Source organism: Silene latifolia, chromosome Y, assembly GCF_048544455.1.
Source record: "Silene latifolia isolate original U9 population chromosome Y, ASM4854445v1, whole genome shotgun sequence".
NCBI classification, from domain to species: domain Eukaryota; kingdom Viridiplantae; phylum Streptophyta; class Magnoliopsida; order Caryophyllales; family Caryophyllaceae; genus Silene; species Silene latifolia.
Window position 1 is genome coordinate 327,467,986 of NC_133538.1, and position 24,057 is coordinate 327,492,042.

Consider the following 24,057-nt stretch of genomic DNA (forward strand, 5'->3'; position numbering starts at 1 on the left):
CATTACTCTCTAGGAGTAAAACGTCATTCTCCTCGACCTTACCAATGTATCTGTCCGGAGGATGAGAGACTCTACCCGACCTCGTAGGTTCCTCAGGAATATTAACCGTATCATCAGTTGGAGGAACAACTTCCTCTCCATTCCTCGGTTGTTGGTTCTAGAATCTCCGATAGCTCGAAGGTTCTATTACTCGTCTTGTTCTCGAGAAATTCTTTCTCTAAGAACGTCGCACTAGCCGTAACAAAAACTCGATGTTCGGTAGGCGAATAGAAGTAATGACCAAATGTTCCTTTTGGATAACCTATAAAGTATGTCTTGACCGATCGCGGGCCGAGCTTATCCTCGTGTCTCCACTTGACATAAGCCTCGCAGCCCCAAACTCGAATAAAGGACAAGTTAGGGACCGTTCCCTTCCACATTTCATATGGAGTCTTGTCGACAGCTTTAGTCGGACTTCGGTTAAGTATAAGAGTGGCTGACAAAAGCGCATAACCCCATAATGAATCAGGCACTACTGTGTGACTCATCATGGATCGAACCATATCAAGTAAGGTTCGATTTCTCCGTTCGAACACACCATTTAATTGAGGTGTTCCAGGTGGAGTTAATTGTAGAGCGATTCCACAGTCTTTAAGGTGTTGATCAAACTCATTTGAAAGATATTCGCCACCCCGATCTGAACGGAGTGCTTTAACCTTTCTACCCAGTTTGTTCTGTACCCTGTTCTGGTATTCCTTGAATTTCTCAAAGGATTCACTTTTATAATTCATTAAGTAGACATATCCGTATCTACTCAAATCGTCCGTGAAAGTGATAAAATATCTATAGCCATCTCTAGCGGTAATTGACATAGGTCCACATACGTCCGTATGTATGAGTCCTAATAGGTCACTACCGCGCATTCCAACACCTTTGAAGGAAATTCGAGTCATCTTGCCAATGAGACATGATTCACACGTGCCATATGTAGAAAAATCGAATGCGGGAATAATCCCATTATCGACGAGTTTCTTCACGCGTTTCTCATTTATGTGTCCCATTCGACAATGCCATAGATAGGTTTGATCTTTGTCACCAACCTTTAATTTCTTATTATTCACGTGTAATACTTCCGTGGTTTGGTCTAAGATATAAATTCCATTCATGGAAACTGCTTTGCCATAAATCATTTCATTAAAAGAGAAAATACAGCTATTATCCTTTATTGAAAATGCAAAACCGTCTTTAGCAAGTACGGAAAAAGAAATAATGTTCTTTGACAAACTGGGTACATAGTAACAATTATTTAAAAATAACTCAAAACCACTAGGTAGTTGGATTACATATGTTCCCTTCGAGGTAGCAGCAACTCTTGCTCCATTCCCGACTCGCAGGTCCACATCACCTTTTTCGAGAGGTATGATGTTCTTTAGGCCCTGCAAATGATTACACAGATGAGAACCACAACCAGTATCAAGTACCCAAGTTCCGAAACTTGCATGGTTAATCTCAATCATATGAATATAAGATGACATACCAACAGGAGCGACGCGGCCATCTTTGATGTCCTCACGGTAGACGGGACAGTTCCTCCTCCAATGTCCAGTCTTGTGACAATGGTGGCACTCTATGTCACCGCCCTTGCTCTTTGCCTTGCCCTGTGAGCCACTAGTCTCACCAGGCCCACTCTTACTGTTTCCTGGCTTCTTAAACTTTGACTTACCTACAGCTAGGTCGCCATGAGCCTTGCCCTTACCTTTACCTTTGTTGTAAATCGTGAGAACATCCTACTTCATGCCCCCAATCAATTTCATATCCTTCTCGGTCTGTACGAGAAGGGAGTGTAGCTCATGAGGACTCTTTTTCAAGTCATTCATGTAGTAGTTCGCCCTGAAAAGGGCAAAACCATCGTGAAGAGAATGAAGTATTCGGTCAATGACAATGCTCTCACTGATTTTACAATTCAGTGCCTCCAGCTTCTCGACATTCTCAATCATGTGAAGAATGTGTGGGCTAACCGGTTGGCCCATTCGAGTTTCGCATCAAAAGAAGCGACAGGTATGCTCATATGTAACGATTCTCGGTGCCTTTGAGAACTCGTTAGTGAGCGTGGTGAAAATCTTGTTTGCACCTTGGGCAATGAAGCGTCTCTGCAAATTGGTTTCCATTGCAAAGATGAGTACGTTCTTTATCGCACCCGCTTCCATAACGAAATCACTATAAGCGAGTGACTCGTTGGCTCTTGCATTGGGGCCTGGGTTGACCGGTATTGGCTCAGTTAAGTACCTGAGCTTACCGTCAGCAATGGCAGCATTCCGTAGTGCCGCCTCCCAGTCCGAAAAGTTGGACCCATCATTCTTCAATCGAGTGGACTGATTCATTTGGTCCATGAATATTTTCAGCCAGGACGAGCGATCTAGTGTGGCACTAGGCATTGAGATTGCGTTATTTCCAGCCATTTGTTGTAACAGTATTATCGAAAATAATCGTGTTCTACACTGCGAAAGAAGAATAAAAATAATAAGCATGTGCATCGTTTTTATTTTAAGTCTAATGAATTAATGTCATAACGCGAAGACTAAAAACATTTAAACAATTGACCTCCCTCAAGAATTATATAAATGACCCCAAGACTCAATTCTCTATAAATTGATAAGCTAACCTCTTAGCTAATTCTACCGTTAGAATTCTTGGTCGATAAATTTCTGTAAATTCTATCTTAAGTCCATCATAATCACGAGAAAATCTTCGGACTATGATGTTGAGGTAAACTAAGTCAACACAACTACTTACCCAACGTAGAAGGGGTCATATTATGCCTACCGACAAAGAAGGGATTCATAGTTGTTTGCCCTTATAAAGACTAATCTCAATTTCCGTTTTAGAGGAAGATACCATCATCTTTATTTTAATTCATTTTAAGTGAACTAATATCTAGCATGCGAGAATGAATAAACTAAGGTGATGGCTTAATAAGTCTGTGACATCTGTATGTCCATGAAAACTATCATACAACCTATATGAGTCAATTTTCATGCATTTTAGTAGTAGGTGGTTTGGTTTTAGGCGGAATATGATGCATAAACTAACATGTGAATGAAAAGCAATAAGAAAGAAAACGTAAAAAAAAACAGTAAAAGTCCTAGTGTGGCCTATTCTATCAAAATGAACAATATATACAAGTTTGGAATCCATCCTTGGACCCGAGAAGCTTGTCTTGATGTTCCATCTTGATCCATGTAGCGGGAGTGAGCTCCAATCTCCATCTTTAGTCTTCTTTGAAATTACAATAATTAAAATTACATAATAAACCTATTTATTATAATCTAATTTCAAAACCCAAAACTAAATATAAAGGAGATTCGAGATCTCATAATTACAAAAAAATCATGTTTCCTTCATTACGAAAACATAATTTGACTAAGGCCACACTAAGTATTACAATTTACAACCGATTGCAAAATTAAATACGTAAATAAAATTCATTCATTCGATTCATTCAACAAAATTAAAAAGCATCAACTAAAAATAAATTAAACATACATGACGCAATTCCTTAATTATGTTGATTAATTTATCCAAACCACCTATTTAAATTAAATTAAGTGACAGTTCCTCAATTAATCACATTAATTTCATTCTTAATCCATATTAAACTTGTAATATGAATTCTATCCGTCAAAATTTTAAACTGCTTTAAAATAATTCGGTATCTTTAAATTGTGAACCGTTTCACAATGACTAATAAGCTAAAACAAAAAAAACAAAATCAAATTTTATATTTTGTCTCGGCAAAAAAAAAACAGAATTTTTTTTTTTTTAATTTTTCAGCTCACGGCCGAAATAAAAAAAAACAGCCCATCCTTTTTTTCTTTTTCGGCAAAACAACAAAACAAAACCACCCGTTTTGTTTTCTTTTAAATTCGGGTTTTTTCTTGTAAAAACCGAAACCTTTTTTTTTTAGATTTTATTTTTATGAACACTGTTCACGGTGAACAGTAACCGAACAGGAAAAAAAAACTCAACGGCAAAAAAAATATTAAAACAGCCGTCACAAAAATTCTTGCGGCAAAAATTGCCCTAAAATAAAAACAATGAATTAAATGTTTACAGTTGCTATTTAGAACATGATTTAGCAAATGAATTAATGAACATGATTAATCTTATATGCTAAAATTATATAGCAAAAACAAATTCTTGTATCATCGACATGACTATTCCATTAACAATTTAATTTAATCCGAATTAAATCAAGGTATTTACAAATTCATTTTATTATAATCTTAACTGATTAAAACAATAATTTGTATGAATCAAATGGAAATAAATCATCAACAATAAGAGAAAAAAAACGAGAAAAACAGACGGTAAAAAAAATTTACCTCACGGCAAAATTTTTTTTTCAGCCGAAACAATATTTTTTTTTTTTTCTCTTTTCGAAATTCCTCATTGTTTACATACAATTTTACGAAAATCATCAAAATTAAAATCCGTGGCCTATGCTCTGATACCACTTGTAAGAAATAATCTGTATACTTCCCTTAATATTAAAGGATTATAACGAATTTAATGATGACGATCATTAGTCATAAAATAAAATACATAAACAAAAGAAAAGGATTCAGAAATAACCTTCGGTCCTAGCAAAAGCGGCCTAAGAACGATATCAAAATAGATATTCGTCTATCAGTTGCACCCAAGACGATATGAGATATGCCCTATTGATTATGCTAGAATCGATCTAAAATTTTCTGTAAAATTTAGTTGTTTTGTGTGTTTTCTTGATGAGAGAGGAGGCTAGGTTAAAAAGAATTAGGGTAGAATAATCATCTCCCTTTTCTTCTTATACTGACCGAAATATGGGAGTCAATTAGGAAGATATAATCTTTCCTAATTTCGGCCCATATAACCGAAATAAGGAGTGTAATCTCCTTATTTTTGGTTATTCCAAAAATGTATAAAATGTGTTAAATTGTCATCTAGTGAGGATCGAACCCATGACCTCTTGGTTTGTGTACCCTCACTATTACCACTATGACACATTCATCTTGTTGATATTAAATATAACTGATTACATTTAATTACGAATTAACAGATTAATTCGTCCAAGCTAACATTACATACATTTAATTAAATATAACTTATTATATTCAATTTACGAATTTACAATTAATTCTTCTCAACTAATATTATTTAATCTTCATTAAATAATTGTCTCATCAACACATTGACTAACTGTTTAGTCATATTAGGCATCAATGTGATTATATTTCTATGACCACATTTCTCAAAAACATCTTATAGGTGTGACCTTTAGGGACCAGTTGATCACCGCCATCTGTATGATAATAACGTCGAACTTTCTAGCAAGCCAACCGTTATTAGGTAAACGTTAATCAACTGATTAAATATACGAAGTATACCCTTGTGAACCTGTAAGAGATTTACAAATGTTATCACACAAATTTGTGGAGGACACAAGCTCCAACAAACTCCCACTTGTCCTCACAAGTGTATGTGCGATAACCGATTCTCATATCCTAAAATTTCTCCCACTCAATGTAAAACAATTTGCAAATATGTATTCACAAAGGTCGTATTTTACAAGCGATCAATATCAAGAGTGGTTTCCCCGACTAGAGAGTAACTTAACTGATAAACGAATCAACATTCGAGCATGGCCATGCATTTCAGTTACAACTCCTCGAGTGTCTCTGAGAAATAACTATACCTGATAAGGGTTGGATATTTTCCTCAACTCGAATCCTGCAGATGTAAGCACAGTATGAAATGACCCAGAAAAAATCTACTTAGCCTCCATTTACGGCAGACTGTGAGAAAGAAACCAAAGTCACCCAAAACGCATTTAATCAAGAGACAGGTTGATAGTCAAAAGAATCGACTCTAGAAACACAATGGATGTCCTATCCACGACCTGGCACCGAATGTTATTAAACATTTAGGACTGCATTACGTTGTCACAAAAAGTTGTCCTACGAGGTATCGTCATAATCTCGCATCTGTGATCGATCAGTCAACTGATTGACTTATGGCTCGTTGAACCCACCATCAATCGACTGCACAATATAATAACCGGAGTTATCAGCTCACATTGGCGATTACGGACCAAATAAAATATAATGTAATTCAGTTCACTTTGTGGCGTTCAATGTTGTCAGTACAAACCACATGAAAAACAAAAATATTATATATAAAACGATGAAGTAATAAATAGTATATGAAAAAGATAATGTATCAAATCCATAATCAAGTACTACAGCTCAGGAACACATTTAATTCCCATGGAAATAACGTGCCCTACATGATTATCATAATTCAACGGTTTAGTGAGAGGATCCGCGATGTTATCATCCGTCGCAATCTTGTCAATCACTATCTCTTCTTGCTCCACGTAATCACGGATCAGGTGAGCTTTTCGATGTACATGTCTAGATTTGTTGCTAGACTTTGGCTCCTTAGCCTGGAAGATGACACCTCTATTGTCACAATAGATGGTGATCGGGTCATTCGAACTAGGAACTACCGAAAGTCCTTGTAAGAATTGATGCATCCATATCGCTTCCTTTGCTGCCTCCGAAGCGGCATAGTACACGGATTCGGTAGTAGAATCTGCTACAACACTCTGTTTGGAACTCTTCCAGCTGACCGCAACACCATTAAGAGTGAAGACGAACCCGGACTGAGATTTTGAATCATCTCGATCCGTTTGGAAGCTAGCATCTGCGTAACCGTTTGCGCATAGCTTAGTATCGCCTCCATAAGTCAATACCCAATCCTTAGTCCTCCGTAGGTACTTGAGGATGTTTTTAACAACCATCCAGTGTGTTTCACCTGGAGTCTTTTGGTACCGACTCATCATACTCAATGCATATGCCACGTCTGGACGTGTGCATATCATGGCGTACATGATCGATCCTATTGCAGATGCATAAGGAACATGACTCATGCGCTCAATCCCTTTAGGCATCGTGGGTGACTGAGACTTGCTCAGCTGCATCCCAGTTGTCATAGGAAGGTTCCCCTTCTTGGAGTTGGTCATGCTGAACCTCTCAAGAACCTTATCCAAATAAGACTCCTAACTAAGTGATAACGTCCGTCGTGATCTATCTCGGTAGATGCGGATTCCCAAAATACGCTGTGCCTCACCCAGGTCTTTCATCTGGAAATGGTTCTTCAACCATTCTTTAACCGAAGATAGGAGAGGAATGTCATTCCCAATCAAGAGTATGTCATCGACATACAATATCAAGAATACAATCTTGCTCCCACTCGACTTGATATATAAGCATGGTTCTTCGACCGATCGAGTGAAACCATACTCTTTTATCACTTGGTCGAAACGATGATTCCAACTCCGAGAAGCTTGCTTAAGTCCATAGATGGAACGCTTAAGCTTGCATACTTTCTTAGGATGCTCAGGATCTATGAAACCTTCGGGTTCCACCATGTACAACTCTTCCTCCAAATAACCGTTTAAGAAGGCGGTTTTCACATCCATTTGCCAAATTTCATAATCATGAAATGCGGCAATCGCTAAGATTATCCGAATGGAACGTAGCATGACTACAGGTGCAAAAATCTCATCATAATGCAATCCTTGCACTTGAGTGAAACCTTTTGCCACAAGTCGTGCCTTATAGGTATCTGGTTGCGCGTCTACAGAATGCTTTATTTTGTAAAGCCATTTGCACTGTAGAGGTTTTACCTTATTAGGTAAATCAACTAGATCCCATACATTATTCTCATACATGGAGTCCATCTCGGATTGCATGGCTTCGAGCCATAGCTTTGAGTCGGAACAGGTCATGGCACCTTTATAGGTAGCGGGTTCATTACTCTCTAGGAGTAAAACGTCATTCTCCTCGACCATACCAATGTATCTGTCCGGAGGATGAGAGACTCTACCCGACCTCCTAGGTTCCTCAGAAATATTAACCGTATCATCAGTTGGAGGAACAACTTCCTCCATCCATTCCTCGGTCGTTGGTTATGGAATCTCCGACAGTTCGAAGGTTCTATTACTCGTCTTGTTCTCGAGAAATTCTTTCTCTAAGAACGTCGCACTAGCCGCAACAAAAACTCGTTGTTCGGTAGGCGAATAGAAGTAATGACCAAATGTTCCTTTTGGATAACCTATAAAGTATGTCTTGACCGATCGCGGGCCGAGCTTATCCTCGTGTCTCCACTTGACATAAGCCTCGCAGCCCCAAACCCGAATAAAGGACAAGTTAGGGACCGTTCCCTTCCACATTTCATATGGAGTCTTGTCGACAGCGTTAGTCGGACTTCGGTTTAGTATAAGAGCGGCTGACAAAAGAGCATAACCTCATAATGAATCAGGCACTACTGTGTGACTCATCATGGATCGAACCATATCAAGTAAGGTTCGATTTCTCCGTTCGGACACACCATTTAATTGAGGTGTTCCAGGTGGAGTTAACTGTAGAGCGATTCCACAGTCTTTAAGGTGTTGATCAAACTCATTTGAAAGATATTCGCCACCCCGATCTGAACGGAGTGCTTTAACCTTTCTACCCAGTTGGTTCTGCACCCTGTTCTGGTATTCCTTGAATTTCTCAAAGGATTCACTTTTATGCTTCATTAAGTAGACATATCCGTATCTACTCAAATCGTCCGTGAAAGTGAGAAAATATCTATAGCCATCTCTGGCGGTAATTGACATAGGTCCACATAAGTCCGTATGTATGAGTCCTAATAGGTCACTAGCGCGCATTCCAACACCTTTGAAGGAAATTCGAGTCATCTTGCCAATGAGACATGATTCACACGTGCCATATGTAGAAAAATCGAATGCGGGAATAGTCCCATTATCGACGAGTTTCTTCACGCGTTTCTTATTTATGTGTCCCATTCGGCAATGCCATAGATAGGTTTGATCTTTTTCACCAACCTTTAATTTCTTATTATTCACGTGTAATACTTCCGTGGTTTGGTCTAAGATATAAATTCCATTCATGGAAACTGCTTTGCCATAAATCATTTCATTAAAAGAGAAAATACAGCTATTATCCTTTAATGAAAATGCAAAACCGTCTTTAGCAAGTACGGAAACAGAAATAATGTTCTTAGACAAACTGGGTACATAGTAACAATTATTTAAAAATAACTCAAAACCACTAGGTAGTTGGATTACATATGTTCCCTTCGAGGCAGCAGCAACTCTTGCTCCATTCCCGACTCGCAGGTCCACATCACCTTTTTCGAGAGGTATGATGTTCTTTAGGCCATGCAAATGATTACACAGATGAGAACCACAACCAGTATCAAGTACCCAAGTTCCGAAACTTGCATGGTTAATCTCAATCATATGAATATAAGATGACATACCAACAGGAGCGACGCGGCCTGCTTTGATGTCCTCACGGTAGACGGGACAGTTCCTCCTCCAATGTCCAGTCTTGTGACAATGGTGGCACTCTATGTCACCGCCCTTGCTCTTTGCCTTGCCCTGTGAGCCACTAGTCTCACCAGGCCCACTCTTACCGTTTCCTGGCTTCTTAAACTTTGACTTACCTACAGCTAGGTCGCCATGAGCCTTTCCCTTACCTTTACCTTTGTTGTAAATCGTGAGAACATCCTACTTCATGCTCCCACTCAATTTCATATCGTTTTCGGTCTGTACGAGAAGGGAGTTTAGCTCATGAGGACTCTTTTCAAGTCATTCATGTAGTAGTTCGCCCTGAAAAGGGCAAAACCATCGTGAAGAGAATGAAGCATTCGGTCAATGACAATGCTCTCACTGATTTTACAATTCAGTGCCTCCAGCTTCTCGACATTCTCAATCATGTGAAGAATGTGTGGGCTAACCGGTTGGCCCTTCTGGAGTTTCGCATCAAAGAAGCGACAGGTATTCTCATATGTAACGATTCTCGGTGCCTTTTGAGAACTCGTTAGTGAGCGTGGTAAAAATCTTGTTTCCACCTTGGGCAATGAAGCGTCTCTGCAAATTGGTTTCCATTGCAAAGATGAGTACGTTCTTTATCGCACCCGCTTCCATAACGAAATCACTATAAGCGAGTGACTCGTTGGCTCCTGTATTGGGGCCTGGGTTGACCGGTATTGGCTCAGTTAAGTACCTGAGCTTACCATCAACAATGGCAACATTCCGTAGTGCCGCCTCCCAGTCCGCAAAGTTGGACCCGTCATTCTTCAGTCGAGTGGACTGATTCATTTGGTCCATGAATATTTTCAGCCAGGACGAGCGATCTAGTGTGGCACTAGGCATTGAGATTGCGTTATTTCCAGCCATTTGTTGTAACAGTATTATCGAAAATAATCGTGTTCTACACTGCGAAAGAAGAATAAAAATAATAAGCATGTGCATCGTTTTTATTTTAAGTCTAATGAACTAATGTCATAACGCGAAGACTAAAAACATTTAAACAATTGACCTCCCTCAAGAATTATATAAATGACCCCAAGACTCAATTCTCTGTAAATTGATAAGCTAACCTCTTAGCTAATTCTACCGTTAGAATTCTTGGTCGATAAATTTCTGTAAATTCTATCTTAAGTCCATCATAATCACGAGAAACTCTTCGGACTATGATGTTGAGGTAAACTAAGTCAACACAACTACTTACCCAACGTAGAAGGGGTCATATTATGCCTACCGACAAAGAAGGGATTCATAGTTGTTTGCCCTTATAAAGACTAATCTCAATTTCCGTTTTAGAGGAAGATCCCATCATCTTTATTTTAATTTATTTTAAGTGAACTAATATTTAGCATGCGAGAATGAATAAACTAAGGTGATGGCTTAAAAAGTCTGTGACATCTGTATGTCCATGAAAACTAACATACAACCTATATGAGTCAATTTTCATGCATTTTAGTAGTAGGTGGTTTGGTTTTAGGCGGAATATGATGCATAAACTAACATGTGAATGAAAAGCAATAAGAAAGAAAACGTAAAGAAAACAGTAAAAGTCCTAGTGTGACCTATTCTATCAAAATGAACAATAAATACAAGTTTGGAATCCATCCTTGGACCCGTGAAGCTTGTTTTGATGTTCCATCTTGATCCATGTAGCGGGAGTGAGCTCCAATCTCCATCTTTAGTCTTCTTTGAAATTACAATAATTAAAATTACATAATAAACCTATTTATTATAATCTTATTTCAAAACCCAAAACTAAATATAAAGGAGATTCGAGATCTCATAATTACAAAAAAATCATGTTTCCTTCATTACGAAAACATAACTTGACTAAGGCCACACTAAGTATTACAATTTACACCGATTGCAAAATTAAATACGTAAATAAAATTCATTCATTCGATTCATTCAACAAAATTAAAAAGCATCAACTAAAAATAAATTAAACATACATGACACAATTCCTTAATTATGTTGATTAATTTATCCAAACCACCTATTTAAATTAAATTAAGTGACAAATCCTCAATTAATCACATTAATTTTATTCTTAATCCATATTAAACTTGTAAAATGAATTCTATCCGTCAAAATTTTAAATTGCTTTAAAATAATTCGGTATCTTTAAATTGTGAACCGTTTCACAATGACTAAAAGGCAAAAACAAAAAAACAAAATCCATTTTTATTATTTTGTCTCGGCAAAAAAAAACAGAATTTTTTTATTTTTTTTTTATTTTTCAGCTCACGGCCGAAATAAAAAAAACAGCCCATCCTTTTTTCTTTTCGGCAAAACAACAAAACAAAACCACCCGTTTTGTTTTCTTTTAAATTCGGGTTTTTCTTGTAAAAACCGAAAACTTTTTTTTTTTAATTTTATTTTTATGAACACAGTTCACGGTGAACAGTAACCGAACAGGAAAAAAAAACTCAACGGCAAAAAAAATATTAAAACAGCCGTCACAAAAATTCTTGCGGCAAAAATTGCCCTAAAATAAAAACGATGAAGAAAATGTTTACAGTTGCTATTTAGAACATGATTTAGCAAATGAATTAATGAACATGATTAATCTTATATGCTAAAATTATATAGCAAAAACAAATTCTTGTATCATTGACATGACTATTCCATTAACAATTTAATTTAATCCGAATTAAATCAAGGGATCTACAAATTCATTTTATTATCATCTTAACTGATTAAAACAATAATTTGTATGAATCAAATGGAAATAAATCATCAACAATAAGAGAAAAAAACGAGAAAAACAGACGGTAAAAAAAATTTACCTCACGGCAAATTTTTTTTTTCAGCCGAAACAATTTTTTTTTTCTCTTTTCGAAATTCCTTATTGTTTACATACAATTTTACGAAAATCATCAAAATTAAAATCCGTGGCCTATGCTCTGATACCACTTGTGAGAAATAATCTGTATACTTCCCTTAATATTAAAGGATTATAACGAATTTAATGATGACGATCATTAGTCATAAAATAAAATACATAAACAAAAGAAAAGGATTCAGAAATAACCTTCGGTCCTAGCAAAAACGGCCTAAGAACGATATCAAAATAGATATTCGCCTATCAATTGCACCCAAGACGATATGAGATATGCCCTATTGATTATGCTAGAATCGATCTAAAATTTTCTGTAAAATTTAGTTGTTTTGTGTTTTTTCTTGATGAGAGAGGAGGCTAGGTTAAAAAGAATTAGGGTAGAATAATCATCTCCCTTTCCTTCTTATACTGACCGAAATATGGGAGTCAATTAGGAAGATATAATCTTTCCTAATTTCGGCCCATATAACCGAAATAAGGAGTGTAATCTCCTTATTTTTGGTTATTCCAAAAATGTATAAAATGTGTTAAATTGTCATCTAGTGAGGATAGAACCCATGACCTCTTGGTTTGTGTACCTTCACTATTACCTCTATGACACATTCATCTTGTTGATATTAAATATAACTGATTACATTTAATTACGAATTAATAGATTAATTCGTCCAAGCTAACATTACATACATTTAATTAAATATAACTTATTATATTCAATTTACGAATTTACAATTAATTCGTCTCAACTAATATTATTTAATCTTCATTAAATAATTGTCTCATCAACACATTGACTAACTGTTTAGTAATATTAGGCATCAATGTGATTATATTTCTATAACCACATTTCTCAAACACATCCTATAGGTGTGACCTTTAGGGACCAGTTGATCACCGCCATCTGTATGATAATAACGTCAAACTTTCTAGCAAGCCAACCGATATTAGGTAAACGTTAATCAACTGATTAAATATACGAAGTATACCCTTGTGAACCTGTAAGAGATTTACAAATGTTATCACCCTAATTTGTGGAGGACACAAGCTCCAACATTTTGCCGATTCCGGTTCCGATCCAAACCGTTTCCGGTCCGGTTTTGGACCGGTGCCCAGCCCTACTTACAGTATGACACCTAAAGAATTGGAAGAATTACAGAAACAACTAGAGGAGTTGCTAGACAAGGGGTACATCAGACCGAGTGTATTACCCTAGGGTGCACCAGTTCTTTTTGTAAATAAGAAAGATGGGAGTCTAAGGATTTGCATCGACTACAGAGAGTTGAACATTGTCACGATCAAGAGCAGGTACCCTTTATCCCGCATTAACGATCTCTTTGATCAATTGAGTGCAGTTGGTGTATTTTCTAAGATTGACATAAGGTCAGTGTACCATCAGCTGAGAATAAAAGATGAGGATATACCGAAGACGGCATTCAGAACACGATATGGACACTACAAATTTGTGGCCATGCCATTTGGGCTAACTAATGCACCGACAATGTTTATTGACCTTATGAACCGGGTATTTAGTCCCCATCTTGACCAATTTGTCTTTATCTTTATTGATGATATATTGGTATAATGTAAAAACAGGGAAGAGCATGCAGAGCACCTAAAGATTGTACTGCAAACACTGAGGGACAATCAGCTATATGCTAAATTGAGAAAATGTTAGTTCTGGCTGGATAAAGTTGCCTTTCTGAGGTATGTGGTGTCAAAAGAAGGTGTTCCAGTTGATCCTAGCAAGATAGAAGAAGTGTCTAAATGGGAAGCGCCAAAAAATGTTGCTGAAGTAAGAAGCTTCTTGGGTTTAGATGGCTACTGCATGAGGTTGTCAAAGACTTATCTAAGATAGCAAAACCGTTGACTGCGTTGATGAGAAAAGAAAACATATTTACTTGGGAAGAGGCTTACGAAACAACATTTTTGACACTAAAACATCGCCTGACTACAACGCCTATTTTAGCATTGCCAGAAGGGATTGAAAACTTTAAGGTGTATACTGACGAATCTAATAATGGATTTAGTTGTGTACTGATGCAGAATGGCAAAGTTATCGCGTATGCCTAGCAAGAACTAAAACCTTATGAAGAAAACTATCCAACTCACGACCTTGAATTAGGAGCTATGGTATTTGCGTTGAAGCTATGGAGACACTACCTATAAGAAGCGACATTCAAGGTATTTTCTAACTATAAGTGCTTGAAATATATTTATACACAGAAGGAGCTAAATCTGAGATAAAGACGGTGGATTGAGCTAAATGGCGATTACTACATGAAAATTATCTACCACAAGGGTAAATAAAATGTAGTAGCTGATGCACTAAGCATAAAATCGGTGCATTCTTTTTGTATGGCTATTTCACAGGTGAAACTGAGAGATGGAAGTGGAGAAGATGGCCATATCTATGATCAGGAAAGGGGATGCAGTTAGCGATTTGACAAATGAACCTCAATTATATGTAGAGATACTTGATAAGCAGGTGTTGGACCCACGGGTGGTCGAATGAAAGAAGCAGGCCGAAGCAGGTGGACCCACACGGTTCACCATTTACGAGGATGAAAGCTTAAGGTTCGATGGGAGATGGTGTGTGCCAGATAATGAAGAGCTAAAATGAAGTATTTTGACTGAGGCACATAATACTCCTTATTCTGTGCATCCGGGAGGAGATAAGTTATATAAAGACCTTAATAAAACCTTCTGGTGGCGAGGAATGAAGAAAGACATTGCAAAGTTCGTAGCTCGATGTTTAACTTGTCAGCGGGTAAAAGGGGAGCATAGTAGACCGCAAGGTAAGGTGCAATCCTTAGATGTACCAGAATGGTAGTGGGAAAGCATTTTCATGGATTTCATAGTTGGCTTACGTCGTACTGAAAAAGGGAATAATATGATATGGGTGGTGGTAGATCGTCTTACTAAGTCTGCCCACTTCATACCAATGAAGGACACTCGGAGCAAGGTAGAGCATGCTAAGGCCTATTGCAAGAATGTAATGAAACTACACAGAGTACCGAAAGATATCATGTCTTATCGAGATTCGAGATTCATTTCACAATTATAGCAAGAGTTGCAGAGTGCTGTGGGTACTACGCTGAAGATGAGTACTACTTTTCATCAAGCTATAGATGGGAGAACTGAGCGAACTATTCAGACCTTAGAGGATATGTTGAGGGCTTGTGTACTATAATTTGGTGGGTCTTGGGGAGAGAGACTTGACTTGATAGAGTTTTCATACAATAACAGCTATCATGCTAGTATCGGGATGGCACTATTTAGGCGTTATATGGGAGAAAATGAAGAAGTCATGTGTGTTGGGATGATATGACTGACTTAGTAGTCTTAGGACCTCAGATGGTACAGGAAATGGATGAGCAGGTGCATATTATTCGCCAGAAAATAAGAGTTGCACAAGAATGTCAAAAGAGTTATGCCGATTTAAAAAGAAGTGACATAGAGTTTTTAGTTGGGAACAAAGTTTTGTTGAAAGTGTCACCAATGAGGGGAGTTATGCGGTTCGAGAAGAAAGGGAAGCTGAGCCAGAAATATATCGGGCCGTATGAGATTCTAGATAGAGATGGAGAAGTAGCTTATCGTTTAGCGTTACCTCCAGCTTTATATGGGGTTCATAATGTATTCCATGTATCTCAACTAAGAAAGTACGCCAGTGATCCTTCTCACATCCTTAAGCCATAAATAGTTGAGATGGATGAGTCACTAACTTATGTGGAAGTTGGAAAGGAGATCTTGGATAGGAAAGTGCGCAAAACGAGAAATGGCAAGACTGTACTAGTGAAAGTTCTATGGTCTAACCATAATGTTGAGGAAGCCACATGGGAAGAAGAGGATAAAATGAAGGACAAGTATCCGCATTTGTTTGATCAGGTATGCGTTAGGTTACGGGGACGTAACCTTCTTTTTAGGGGGATTCAATATGACAACCTGAGTTTATGTGTGTTTCTTGTGAGTTTAACATAGATTTTACTAGTTATGTGTCAAGTTAGGTGTTGTTATTGGAGTAGTTGCGCGAACTTCGGGACAAAGTTCTTTTTAAGGATGAAAGACTATAATACCCCTATATTTTTATATGTGTAAAGGCCTAATTCATCAGTATACATGTTAAGATTAACATGAATGAGTCTTGGGATATCATTTAATGATCATAAAGAGGTGTCTAATATGGTGTATAATGGTTTTATACTGAGTGTCTATAGACCAAGGGATGTGTCTATCGACTAGGAGTGAAGTCTATTGACACAAGGGGGCTGGAAACGACATAGTGTAAGCATTATTGCGAGATAGTGAGCTTGGTCGATCGACTGGATATATGTGTCGATCGTTCAAAGCAACATACAGGTAGTTTGCATATAATCGTAAAACCTAAATACACCTATTCCTATATAAACACAAACCACGACATACCTTTACCCTTTTGTCTGTTTTAAAACTCAACCATACTCAAACCCTCACCGTAGCCGAGAAGAAGGAGAAAGGAGAAGAGAAACATGCGCGATTCATATTATGTTTAACGATTCATTTTCTAATTATCCTAAGTACCCTAATCTTCGATTTTGATTAATAGTTTTTATATCAAATATTACAATTGGGCATAGTTCATGCCCTAATCATATAGTTATGCCTTAGAATGGACCGGATGGGGTTTAATTGTATTACTACATGATCTATTGCTTTATACCGTATTGGGTACCGTAATGGCCGTGACCGAGCCATGGATATGCCGTGGCCAGGCCTTACGTGTGACCGTAGGTGGTGGTTCGTTATTATTATTGTTGTTGTTGTTGTTGTTGTTGTTTTTGTTGTTGTTGTTGTTGTTGTTGTTGTATTATATCGTTGTTGTTATATTATATCGTTGTTGATTGTATGTTATTGTAAATTCATAATTAGGTAGTGGATTCGTAGAGGAGCGGTTCTTATTCCCTATTTGCTTCTTTGTTGCCGAATTTCATTGAAAGGTAGGGATACCCTACTTATCCTTTGGATTGTTTAAGTTCTCAAAGTAATTGTATGATTTGATAAATCATATCATGAGGAAGAATACGAGTATACAAGTTTTCTAGCGAGCTTGTCTATCGACAAGCAGTAGGGCTGTCGATAGACAGCCAGTGTTACGGTCAATAGACAAATAGCTTATGGTCGAATGACAGGGAAGGTAAGGTTGATCGACAGTCAATGGTGATCGATCGATAGCTTGCTTATTCGTGTCTGTTGTTTAGTACTTGACTTGACGGTTAATTATTATGCATTTGCTTGTGTATTATTATATGCAAATAAGTATGTCGCATTGTTTATATTTGAGGCGTGGTGACCAGGGAGATGTGTCAGTGTGTGGTGTTTTCGGGCACGGTGACCAGGGTGTTGTGCCATGGTGTTGATGTGGTGTTGTGTTCAGACGGTACGGTTACCAGGGAGTTGTGCCATGTTAATAAGAGCACGATGACCAGGGTGTTCTGCCATATTGTTCATTGTGTTGGACGGTTGACCTGTATAGGATACGGACCGTACACTTGTGTTTTTGTGCTTCTCTATTATATATACTGCTATGTCATTGTTAATTACATTATTACTTAATGCTTCTGTTATTATCCCTACTCAAACAGTGGTTGAAGTGTGTTTGTCTTGCGTCAGAAATTGTCACCTATTTTCGGGGTGGCCTGTGTTGATCCATTCAATGATTTCCGCTTGAATGGGGAGAAAGTAATAAAACAGGTAAATATTAGTTGATGTTGCTGTAAGCTATGTTGTGGTGGGAATGGACGGGTGATGACGAGATGATACGGGTTGTCACCCTTTATTAGTCGATGTCAATTTTTCACTAGTTAAACTATGTCATACATTATGAATTTCATTCATGTCTTATTTGGTTGGAAGTTGTAAAGCCATTTTGGCTAATCTTTTCATAACGTTGTAAACTTTGTTTAAAGTACCCTTTTGATTGTTTTACTTTGTTATTGACTGCCTCGGCTTACCGAGATGGTAACACGCCCATTTAGTCAAGAATGCCTTGCTAAAGCTCTTTCCTAAATGGGGGTGTTACATTAGGCTTGTTTAGCCTGGAAAATGTATCCCCAAACTTGATCTTTATCTTTGAATCATCGTTAAAGCACATATGTGAGTACCCTCCCTCACAATCTTTAACTTCCCCAAACCGACCAAGGCTCGCCATCACAATTGTGGTTCATCTTTGACGATCCAAGGGGAAGTTAAGACAAAAACTAAATGCATTTAATAATTAAAGACATAGGATAGAATATATTACAAACGGTGGTTTAAGAAAGGACTCCACCAAACTTATATGCAAGTTTTCCAATAAGCATTGTCCATGCTACTCACTTATCTCAACAAAAATGGTCAAAAGCTCTATCATAAGCCTCTAACAATCAAATGCAGAGCCATGGCCCTTTTATCACAAAGTACACCCACTTCTTCATCCAACTATTCCTATCAAAGGTCTTCCTACCCATCTTAGCACTATCTCTTTGGCCTTCTTTATGGCTTGACCCTTTTATCTTGCAATTTTTGCTAAGAGGTAGGAGAGCGTTATCTCTGATACGTGCATTTTATATAGTCTTTTTTAGCCTATTTTATGCACGTATTTCTATGCTTTTATCGTAGTTTATGCTACGTAATGACCCGAATATGCTACTTTGGGTTATTTTGTCTTATTCACAGGAATGAACCAGAAAGTAGTGACATCGAGCCATTTATCGTCCGTTTTGCATGCATTTGGAGGAAGAGTGAATCTGGAGCGGAATTATTGCTGTTTTGAGATGCGTGAAGCTGTTTCGGGAGCTAAAAGGACATGTCAAAGTCAAACTAACGAGATTAATGAGCTGCTGAAGTCAAGATTCACTCGATCGAGTACTTAACTGGTTGATCGAGTGGTTTTAGGTCAAATAATCAGTTGATCGAGTAATTTAGTTGGTCGATCGAACAGTTCCATATTAGTGTTTAGTCGATCGAGCACTTTGTTTGGTCGATCGAACGGTCAGAGCCTTAGTTTGCTCGATCGAGTAGTTTAAAACCACTCGATCGAGTGGTTTATCCTACGGGCTTGGGCTTTTTAGTTTATTTCCGTCAATTTGGTTAAATAATTCCTATTTTCTTATAATAGGAAGGTAGGACGTCATTGTAACCTCTCCTCTCTCTTCTCTTCTTCCTTTTCTCGACACTTAATACATTGTTCCAGTTACTTTGTTCTTCCTCTATTCCGGATTTATTTCAGTAACATTTCTCCACCTTTTTCTCTTTAATTTAATGTTTATTTCTCTTCCTCTCTTTATTACTTATGTTCTTTATTTAATTATGTCTAGCTAATTCCTTTAGTATGTTAGGACTAGGGAAGCCGTGGTAGCAATATGTTAGGATTGACATGATTAGATTAGTTTGCGATAAGAATTGTATTAGGCAATATAATTGTGATTAGGTTGAATGAATGCATGCAGGAGACCGATTTAATTAGTTACCCCCGACCTAGATCGAAAGATTGGAAGGGAAGGCTTACTTAATTACAATAGGCGATACCTAATTAGGGCGAAAGCTAAGTTAGGGAGACCCTAGGGCGATTAGGATCGAAAGGGTATAATCGTAGGTTTAAGGACCGAAAGGTGACGACCTCGCTCTTCTTATCAATAATTTAATCGACTCAGTTGACCCGATAGTGTAGCTGCCACGGTAGACCGATTCCTAGCATATTTCTCTCTTTTATCTGATTTACCCTGTATTTCATCATTATTTTCTCTTGTTTTGATTTCTCTTGCCTTAGTCTCTTTAGTTTAGTTAAAACAATTAAAACTCCCACTGTGACCTTAGACAGACCGAATAGACAAGTAGATAGTAAACCGCCTCCCTGTGGAGATCGACCCTACTTATCGCTAGCTTCTGTTAGTTATATTTAGGTATTTATTTTTGGTACATAACGACCGTATCAATCTCTTAGACTTCCTTTATTGGGCACACCTCCTTATTGTTCCCATTTAGTGGCCTTATTCCTTCTTTATTAACTTGAGAACCAATGATGATAAAATCTTGCTCTATCAAGCCTTCATGGGATGGAGGAGGGACCAAACTTCCTTGATGAGGGAATTTTTGAAGGATAAGAGGTGGAGGGGTCAACTTCTCACCATTGAGGTCATTCATGCTTCCATTTTTGTCATGTTCTTGTTGACCCTCCTTAGAACTCAAACCGTTTTCAAAGAAGAGAGCTTCAATTTCCTCTAAACTATGATCAAAGGTGCCAACATCATAGTTTTCCTCTTGGCTTCTCAATACATACAAGTTTGTCCAACAAGCATTTCATCAAACACTTAATATGGACTAGTTGAAACCACAAAAACTAATCCATTTTGGAAGACTCAACAAGCATAAATTCTACCCTTTAATCATCTCCTACTCCCCCATTAACCATAGCAAGGTTACTACTCACTAATCATTATGAGAACTATGCTAATGGCAACAACAAGCAAAGAGACTAAACTAAGCATGATGATATAGAGCAAGTAAGAAAGAACAAAAGATTAAAGAGAGATAAAAAAAAGATACGAACTTGGAAAGTAGAGATGAACATAAAAAAAGAAGGATCCTTGCATAAATATGAAAACTTGTCACATAGTCTTCAAATACATACCCAAGAAATCCAAGATGTAAACTATTGAAGAACAAATTGAAGGAACAATTATCGAAAGATTAATATGCTTTGTGGAAAGTTTAAAGAATAAGAGGGCTTAATCTAATCTAAGAGAGCTTAGCCTCCTCTAAGAGGACTTATACTACAAATCCCTTACATTAATGACGCTTCTGCATTGACGCTCTCATAAACCGTGGACCCATAATTAATCATTTAACCCTCCAATTTTTTCTATGAGAATGACCGCCATATTCATAATGTTAGGCGCAATATTCTAATTTTCTAATTTTCAACTAATAACCCATTATTCCCCCCACATACAATATCAGCTATTCATTCAATTCCCGTAGTCAAACTCGTCCCACGAAAAACCCTAACCTTTCAATTTCTCATTCGATCATCAACAAATATTTCACCTCTAATTCTTCCATTTATTCCAACTTAACTCCATCAACTTTGTTTCTTCATCTTTGTATGTATTAGTCTGCTCTCTTCTTTTCAATTTTTCTCTCCAAAGGTTTGTTTTTGTTCAGTTTAATTTCATTTCTGCGCTTTTTTGATTCATTAGTTTAGTAAGCTTGCTTATATTTTTATTTTTCTTAGGTGTTTAATCTTGCGATTTTATGATTAATTAGGTGTTATGATGTATATTGATGATGATTTGTTTTCTTAGTGTATTAAATTTGGGAATTAGAATTAGTAATATGTTGCTCCTTAATTGTCATTGTTTTAATCGAATTATGGGCGAGGACGATAATTTCGGATCCATGGATACAAATTTATAATTTTTACTTTGGTTTAATATGAATTTGTTTCTTATTTTCATGTAGATGATTGTTTGAATTAATCCATGATTTAATTAATTCATGATTTCAGATTTTGTTGTACATAAGCTTGTTTTTGTTTTGGTTTTATGTTCCTTCTACAATTAATCCATGATTTGTGTGTGGTTATTATCAACCGAGGATCCAAAAGCAGGGGTTTTGTTATCCTCTGATTCATGAAACTGTACTGCTTTTAGAGAAACTTAGGAGATGGAAGCCATAATGTAAAGTTCAAGAACCATTGGTAAAAGTTAGTGAGTTCTTATATAGAAAAATCAGTAAGATTTTGAACATTCTCGAATTGTTGTGATTGGGTTCACTCTTCATGTCAAATGGGTTTCTTATATTGTGTGCTAGCAGTCAACCAATATAATTTTTATTACGAGTTCTTTGAAAATTACTTCCAATCAGTAAGATGACTAGCGTCTTGTAAATACCAGTAAGTCCGAACTAGTAGCAGATGCAAGCGCTATTCTCAAGTAATATGTACCATTTGGGTTAGTGTTGATATGAGTTGTTAACCTTCCTGCAAAATTTTTAAGAATTCGACACAAGTTAAGAGTGTGGTCTTTGCAAGATAATGCGTAAACTATGCGTGCCCAGGGAAAATATTGCATCAGTCGACTGCTAGTTCACAATATAAGAAACCCATTTGACATGAGCATGTGAACCCGATCACAACAATTCGAGAATGTTTAAAGTTACTGATTTTTTTATATAAGACCTCACTAACTTTTACCAATGGTTCTTGAACTTCACATTATGGCTTCCAACTCCAAAGTTTCTGGCTACGACACCGAAAGCAGTACAGTTTCACATTTTTATCGTGGTATTACATGTTTGAAAACTTAGTTTGGTTCAGATATATGGAGTATAATCATAGTTTCTTTAGAAAAGGTGATCATTTTTTATTATTGATAATTTTTTTACATTTTGAATTGCAGTTGATGTGATATAATCGCTTGTAAATTTTTTTGTGTGCTGCGATTCGTAGTTTCTGATTCATCAATTTTGGGATATCAAGTACCAATAAATCAATTAATGCTCTTTTCTCTCTTCTCTTCTTTTGTTTAGTTTCCTATTTGCTATTTTCTTGTTTTTGATAAACGTGGTCATTGTCGTTCATGCCTATTTTGATGGGGCAGACATCCCCGTGATAAAATCATATCCAGGTAAGAGTGTGTGTAAACTTTTTTAAGCTGATGTATACAGGCCGAAATTTATTCGATGATCCCTTTTTTTTCTCATCTCAAGCAAAGCAAGTCTTTTATGTTGAAGATGAGATTCATAAAGGGTGGTTACATGTAATTTGGACTAAGCCTAGAGATTTGATTGATACTGGCGAGCTATAGACAGTAAAGCTTAGAGGCTTTCGGTGTCCGTCTCCAATGAGTCAGATTAGCATAATTGTATCACTAAAAACTAATTAAAAGCGTGAGGCAATATAGACATCACTTGAAGAAGATATTTTTTAGCCCAACGACTAAGACTAAAGAACAGATATATGAAGCCGTGCCAGCAGGGGCGAACCTAGTAGGTAGCAAGAAGTAGCCGCTGTTATCCCAAAGGAAAAAAGTTTTGTTTCGCCGATGATATTTGCTACCCCAAATCTGAGTATTAAAGGATTAAGTATAATAAAAGGCTTTGATATATAGTGCATTAAGTTAGTCTAGGATTCGAACCTTGCTTCAATAATAATACCAGTAATTCTTTTTTTTTTCCTTTGTTAGAGTGACCTTTGAATAATTAGTTCAAGACTATTGAGATAAATTTGCTATTTATTGCAGTTTTTTCAAATTTGTTACGGCAATTATATTGTGGATAAGGAGTATAGACTTGGTTTTCTATTTTACCTTATAATTTTGTTTGTTTAATGGTTAAAATTTTCTAGATCGTAGAGTATCAAAAGTGTACCGAAAATAATATAAAGATAAGTTGTCGAATTATAATGTGAAAATCTTAAGTTATTATGTAGCAATGGTTAAACTTTTTTTTTTTCTATCCTAAAGTTATATATTCAAAATTATTGTCGTAAATAAAATAAAGATATGTTGTGAATTATAAAATGAGAGTTTTAAATTAGTATCGAGTGTTCATTGAATTGTTGAATGTGCATTTATAATTTGAATTTGTATAAGTTTTACACATTTTCTTGTGACTCCTGTTTTAGCTCAAAAATTATACGCTTAATATCGCTACCCCAGACTTTTAATCCTGGGTTTGCCCATGAGTGCTTGATGGAAATCCTCGTACTAGTTGGATTCGTTTGGTTGATTATTGGTATTCCGATAAGGGAAAGGTACACCTCAAATTTAAAACGTAAACAAAGTGTTCTTCTCGCTGCTTAATT